The sequence below is a fragment of the Ruditapes philippinarum genome, unplaced genomic scaffold, assembly GCF_026571515.1.
Source record: "Ruditapes philippinarum isolate M1 unplaced genomic scaffold, ASM2657151v2 ctg4444_1_1_1_1, whole genome shotgun sequence".
Taxonomy (NCBI): domain Eukaryota; kingdom Metazoa; phylum Mollusca; class Bivalvia; order Venerida; family Veneridae; genus Ruditapes; species Ruditapes philippinarum.
In genome coordinates, this window is record NW_026865408.1 from 93,434 (window position 1) to 100,540 (window position 7,107).

Genomic DNA, 7,107 nt, shown 5'->3' on the forward strand with positions numbered 1-7,107 from the left:
TTTATAGATTATATAATTATAATGCTAGATTTCTCTCCAAAATTGCAATACATTTGTATAATTATACCTACACAAAGATAATATAAAATATGTAATAAATACATTTTTTGATTTCAAATGAACTGTAACACTCTAAAAGATATACATGTAGTGCTAAGATTTATTTGATTTTTTTTTGTGGAAACAATTATTATTTGTTTGGGTCGTCAGACCAAACAAATAATGGTAGCGAAATTTCAGAGTCTAATGTTCTTAATTGCAAATGCCGAAAGTAGTCCACTTTTTTGAAGCGGTTACTTCCCTTTTGTATGTACACTGAAGCCGAAAAATTCAGGGGAGATCACTGCGTAAAGATGGTCAACGACAGGCGCATCAATTTTCAAGCAAAGTAATTCCCGAATGGTCGGAGATTTCTAATATTGTTTTCTGGTATTTTCTGATCGAAAATAACTAAATACAAAGCGGACATTCAATCTCTGACACAGAAGTTTATGACAAACCTAACAACAAGTAGTTCTCAAAACAGCTTAAAACTAGCGATTTAAAAGAAAGAAATATTTTATTTTGTTACAAGTATCCAACAAATTACAACGCATTTAAAGTTAAACAATAGCGTTGGCTTATAGAATTGTCAATAAATGCACAATCACAAATTACGCGGATGAATATGATTTTATCAATGAAAATACTATTTTTAGCCATGTAGATTACCGAATACTACACAAACCGAGTAGTGGAATATATAGATTCTACATGTCGGACTGTTTGGGCGAGAGGATTTTCGCTAAAATATTTACTTCAATTTTAAACAACAGGTTTACCCTGAACAAAATACCTCGAAATTAATAAGGATTACAAACCTGAATGCAATGGAAGTTCTAAATTTAGAATCACTTGATATTATTCAGACATTCTGTGTATAACTTCTCCGTGGTACAGTGGTAACGCGCTCGCTTAGTGAGTGAGAGGTCTCGAGTTCGAATCCCAGTCGAGGAAATTTTTTTTTTTGTTAAATTCTTTTTTTAATTGTTTTTGTTAAGGAATTAGCCATGATTTACAAGGATAAAGTGTGGCTGTCGTAAAAAAGTACATAATGATTTTTTGATGCAACTCTAGTTATGCAGAATTCCGTATGTGCCTTACAAAATGAATTATAATACATAAAAATAAACTTATACAGGAAAATGCATACAGATATACAGTACGATTTAGATTGCAAAGATCAGAAAATACCAAAGAACTTGAAGCCCTTTGATTCTTTATAAATATGCTTATAGTAAGCTTCAGGATTATTTACATCTGTGTTAAACAACAGTTAAAAGTCGTTACAAGCCCTAATTTAGAATAATATGGTTTTCTTCAGGCCGTTCACATATAAATTTAACCGTGGCTGAAGGGTTTTCGGGCTCGCTTAGGAAGCGAGAGGTCTGGAGTTCAAATCCCAGTAAAGGTAACTCATTTTTTTAAAATTGTTAAAGTCAAATAAACATTGGATTGTAATTAGTCTTATAGCCAATTTACTACAATTAAAACGCTGGAAAGCATTGGTGGCACTAAACATATAATCTCACAACCTGCACCTTTCTTACATTCTGAGACCCAAACAAATTCAGCGCCTTCTGTGCTTTGATTAGTTTTAAAGATTCTTACCATGTGTCTTGTGCAAAATGTTTCAACATGTTAACATTCATTTTCTAATTAAACTATAAAAAAATTATACTATAAACGACAATTTGGTATAAATCGGTTCCTACATGTAAATGAGTACTAGGAAAGGACAGTGTTCTAAAGCAAGTCAGCCACAAGATTTTATGACATATTTTTGCACTCAATTAAAAAAAATATTGATTCTTATTAAGATGATTCCGAAATTGTTTTCCAAGGACTTACAGTTGTAATTTCTATACTGAAAAACTTCTTAAGATTCAGTAAACAGTATGGGTGATGCACTGATCTCACTTATTTAATACAAATAGCTCTACCATACCCATTCTGTTTAAAAAATCAGTTTTAATAACCAGTCAGAAATGGAGCACTTCCATTGGCTACATTCAAATTTTTGTAAATAGAATCGACCAATCATGTGCCAGCCCTTTTCAGACTGGTTTTCAAAATGTTATAATATTATTCAGTTCATTGTTACATTCCTTTTGTGTATTTTTTTTCACTTTTGTACATTTTTTAGTCAGTTTGTGTTACTATACATGTATAATGTATATTAATATTTGATATTGTTGACTTTGTAATGAATCATTCCTTTAAAGCCTTGTATATCATTTTGCATATGCAAAATCATTTGTTTTACTGTTAATTATTACATAATGTGCTATCATTTTTATATTAATATCATATTCTGTCTGAGTTAAGTTTTTGTCCATTCATCTTTAAAATTGTTACATAAGGTTTCTTTGCTTAATTTTTGTGAACACCAGTGTTATAAAGAGTTTTGAGAGTTTCAGGTTACAGATACCTTGTTGGATTAGTCTGTAACCTACTTGCCTGAATGGACTGGTCCAGTAACCAATTTTTGGAACTGTCCATTATCAATTTTTGGGGATATCGATATGGAAAGTTAAAGGTTCGTTCATCATCAGTATAAAGACTGGTTGGCTTGGCTCATGATACTGATGATAAGAGCGGGTCACTTTTAGTTCCATCAGGTTAATAAGTGTCAGAGACATAGATAACATTTCATCTACATCTCTGATAGTGTGACACTGCTAATTTTGATAGTTGTAGACTTTATGACTAGAAGGGAAGGAATTTTAGATTCACCTATTGTTTTAACACATAGATGGCATGTAAATATCATTTACATATATTACCTGTTAATTTGACTGAAAAGTGCAATAATTCATTTCTTATTATTACATATACTTTCATTATTTAGTACTTATCATATGCAGTGTCGTGGTCCAGTTTAGACACATGACTTGTTCCGACTCATTCAATGTTGTTGTTCTAAAACAGCCAATTTGTAAGAAAATGAGCTGTCAAAAGATGACGCACCTTGCATTATATTATCTACAAAATATTTAAATGTCAGAAATATTTCAATGAAAACGGCATTGAAGAAACCGGAACTGGTCCTGAACCGGAACGGATTACTTGACTGTATATATTCATCATTGCATATATACAAGGTCATCGAAAAGAATATACTTATTCTCTGTAATCTGGATAGTATGAAATTGATTTAGAAAAAAAAATCTGTGCATTTTTTTATTGAGTTAGAATTTAATTAAACAAGAATAATTTCAGGTATAACGTTGAATTTTATGTCACAATTCAAAAATCGAGTTAAACTTCAGTTCCTGAACGAGTAATATACTTTTCGCACTAGATATATAATTATTCGTGAATTTTTTAGTTTGTTTGGAGTTTTATATATTTTTTCAGGTATAACATTGAATTTTATGTCACAATTCAAAAATGCTATTCGTGAATTTTTTTATTTTGTTTGGAGTTTTATATATTTTTTATTTTTGGTTGTCGGAAACTTGAGAATAAACCATTGAATTTTTATAGGCACATTCATTTTTGTAGCAAATTTTGTATACAAGTCATTAATAAAATGATTTTCTGTTTATATTAATTTGATATTTATATATTTCTTTTGTGATTAATTTTACATGTAATTGATGAAAGTAGGTTGTTATGTAAATTTTTGTCTAGCATTCATTATTCCACCACCAAAGCAAACTATAGATGGGTGGGGTAATTTTACTGTTTTTAATATTTGTACTTGTGTTTGTTACAAAACTTTTATATTTCTCATATTATTGCAATGTTTATAATTTTGTATTTGTCCTGTCCCTTTTTAGGTTCAAAGATTGTAAAATTGGGTTAATTGTCCTACTATCTTACATAAGTTTTGAAACAAAGCATTTGATTGGTTGCTAAATATAGCACAAACAAAAACTGTGAAAAATTGTCTCATTGGTTATATTAAAAACATTTATTTTAAAAAAGAAAAGAAAGTGAACCAGGGGTCACACTGGCATGAAGTATTTTGGGATCTACTTTTAGTTCAAAAACAACTTGAAATAACTAGAAAAGCAAAATAATCATTTATAAGTTTTTTAATTGCAACAAAAAATTTAGATTATCTAAGTTAAAATATGAAAAAAATCCACAGTTTTAAAAAAAGTTGTATTTGACACCTATATGTTTCCATGCAGGTGGGAAATGCTATTCCTGTGTACCTAGGATTTATATTAGACCAGTTTTATAATCTCTAATCCTAAATTTTTCATTTTATATATTACATGTAGGGTTTCATGAAGTAACACCATTGTTGCGACAAACTCTTTAAGTTTTGTACTTTTAACTCATAGAACTTTGTCATGTATTTGACAAAAACTGCTGTATGTGAAGATGAAAATGATTGAAATAAATAAACTGATTTATTTTACAAAAGAATTTTTTCTTTTTTTTTTTTTTTGATACAAGATGCCTAAATAGTGCCTGCCTGTGTACTTTTAGCACAAACCGACAAGATTTCTGTCCTGAATAGTGCCTCGACACAAACCAAAAAGACATCTGTCCTGAATAGTGCTTTAACACAAACCAACAGGATGTTTGTCCTGAACTGTGCCTCGACACAAACCAAAAAAGACATCTGTCCTGAATAGTGCCTCAACACAATCACACAAGACATCAGTCCTGAATCATGCCTTAACACAAACCAACAAGACATCATTCTGTCCCGAATAGTGCCTTAACACAAACCAACAAGACATCTGTCCTGAAAAGTGCCTCAACACAAACCAACAAGACATCTGTCCTGAATCATGCCTTAACACAAACCAACAAGACATCATTCTGTCCCGAATAGTGCCTTAACACAAACCAACAAGACATCTGTCCTGAAAAGTGCCTCAACACAATCACACAAGACATCTGTCCTGAAAAGTGCCTCAACACAATCACACAAGACATCTGTCCTGAATAATGCCTCGACACAAACCAACAAGACATCAGTCCTGAATCATGCCTCGACACAAACCAACAAGACATCAGTCCTGAATCATGCCTCGACACAAACCAACAAGACATCAGTCCTGAATAATGCCTCGACACAAACCAACAAGACATCAGTCCTGAATAATGCCTCAACACAAACCAACAAGACATCAGTCCTGAATAGTGCCTCGACACAAACCAACAAGACATCTGTCCTGAATCATGCCTCGACACAAACCAACAAGACATCAGTCCTGAATCATGCCTCGACACAAACCAACAAGACATCAGTCCTGAATAATGCCTCGACACAAACCAACAAGACATCAGTCCTGAATCATGCCTCGACACAAACCAACAAGACATCAGTCCTGAATCATGCCTCGACACAAACCAACAAGACATCAGTCCTGAATAATGCCTCGACACAAACCAACAAGACATCAGTCCTGAATCATGCCTCGACACAAACCAACAAGACATCAGTCCTGAATAATGCCTCGACACAAACCAACAAGACATCAGTCCTGAATCATGCCTCGACACAAACCAACAAGACATCAGTCCTGAATAATGCCTCGACACAAACCAACAAGACATCAGTCCTGAATAATGCCTTAACACAAACCAACAAGACATCAGTCCTGAATAATGCCTCGACACAAACCAACAAGATATCAGTCCTGAATAATGCCTCGACACAAACCAACAAGAGACATCAGTCCTGAATAATGCCTCGACACAAACCAACAAGACATCAGTCCTGAATAATGCCTCGACACAAACCAACAAGACATCAGTCCTGAATCATGCCTCGACACAAACCAACAAGACATCAGTCCTGAATAATGCCTCGACACAAACCAACAAGACATCTGTCCTGAATAATGCCTCGACACAAACCAACAAGACATCAGTCCTGAATAATGCCTTAACACAAACCAACATCTGTCCTGAATAGTGCCTCGACACAAACCAACAAGACATCTGTCCCTGAATAGTGCCTCGACACAAACCAACAAGACATCTGTCCTGAATAATGCCTTAACACAAACCAACAAGATATCTGTCCTGAATAATGCCTCGACACAAACCAACAAGACATCAGTCCTGAATCATGCCTCGACACAAACCAACAAGACATCAGTCCTGAATAATGCCTCGACACAAACCAACAAGACATCAGTCCTGAATCATGCCTCGACACAAACCAACAAGACATCAGTCCTGAATAGTGCCTAGACACAAACCAACAAGACATCTGTCCTGAATAGTGCCTCGACACAAACCAACAAGACATCTGTCCTGAATAGTGCCTCGACACAAACCAACAAGACCTCTGGCCTGAATAGTGCCTTAACACAAACAAACAAGACATCTGTCCTGAATAGTGCCTTAACACAAACAAACAAGACCTCTGTCCTGAAAAGTGCCTTAACACAAAACAACAAGACCTCTGTCCTGAATAGTGCCTTAACACAAACCAACAAGACCTCTGTCCTGAATAGTGCCTCGACACAAACCAACACAAGACATCTGTCCTGAATAATGCCTTAACACAAACCAACAAGATATCTGTCCGAATAGTGCCTTAACACAAACCAACAAGACATCTGTCCTGAATAATGCCTTAACACCAAACCAACATCTGTCCTGAATAGTGCCTCGACACAAACCAACAAGACATCTGTCCTGAATAGTGCCTCAACACAAACCAACAAGACATCTGTCCTGAATAGTGCCTCGGCACAAGCCAACAAGACACCTGTCCTTAATAATGCCTCAACACAAACCAACAAGACATCTGTCCTGAATAGTGCCTCAACACAATCACACAAGACATCTGTCCTGAATAGTGCCTCGGCACAAGCCAACAAGACACCTGTCCTTAATAATGCCTTAACACAAACCAACAAGACATATGTCCTGAAAAGTGCCTAGCTGTGTAATTTTTAACACAATCCAAGCTGGAGGAAATGTTTCATAGAATAGATTATATTTTACATACACCCTATAGTCCTACATAAACAAAAAAAAACTTCTTTTTTTGGAAAATTTTATTTTCTTAACAATCCAATATGTTTTAGAACTGATAAAATAACATGCAATATAATATGAACACAGAGGGGGTAAACGGTAAAA

The 7,107-nt window shown here is 34.3% G+C and overlaps 1 long non-coding RNA gene across 1 annotated transcript; it reads left to right on the forward strand.

Moving 5' to 3' along the window:
• Positions 1 to 1,550: 1,550 nt before the first annotated feature.
• On the forward strand, positions 1,551 to 4,422 carry LOC132728905 (uncharacterized). Its single transcript, XR_009625540.1, has 2 exons — positions 1,551 to 3,261; positions 3,400 to 4,422. It is a non-coding gene; the product is annotated as an uncharacterized LOC132728905 (long non-coding RNA).
• The last annotated feature ends 2,685 nt before the right edge of the window (positions 4,423 to 7,107 follow it).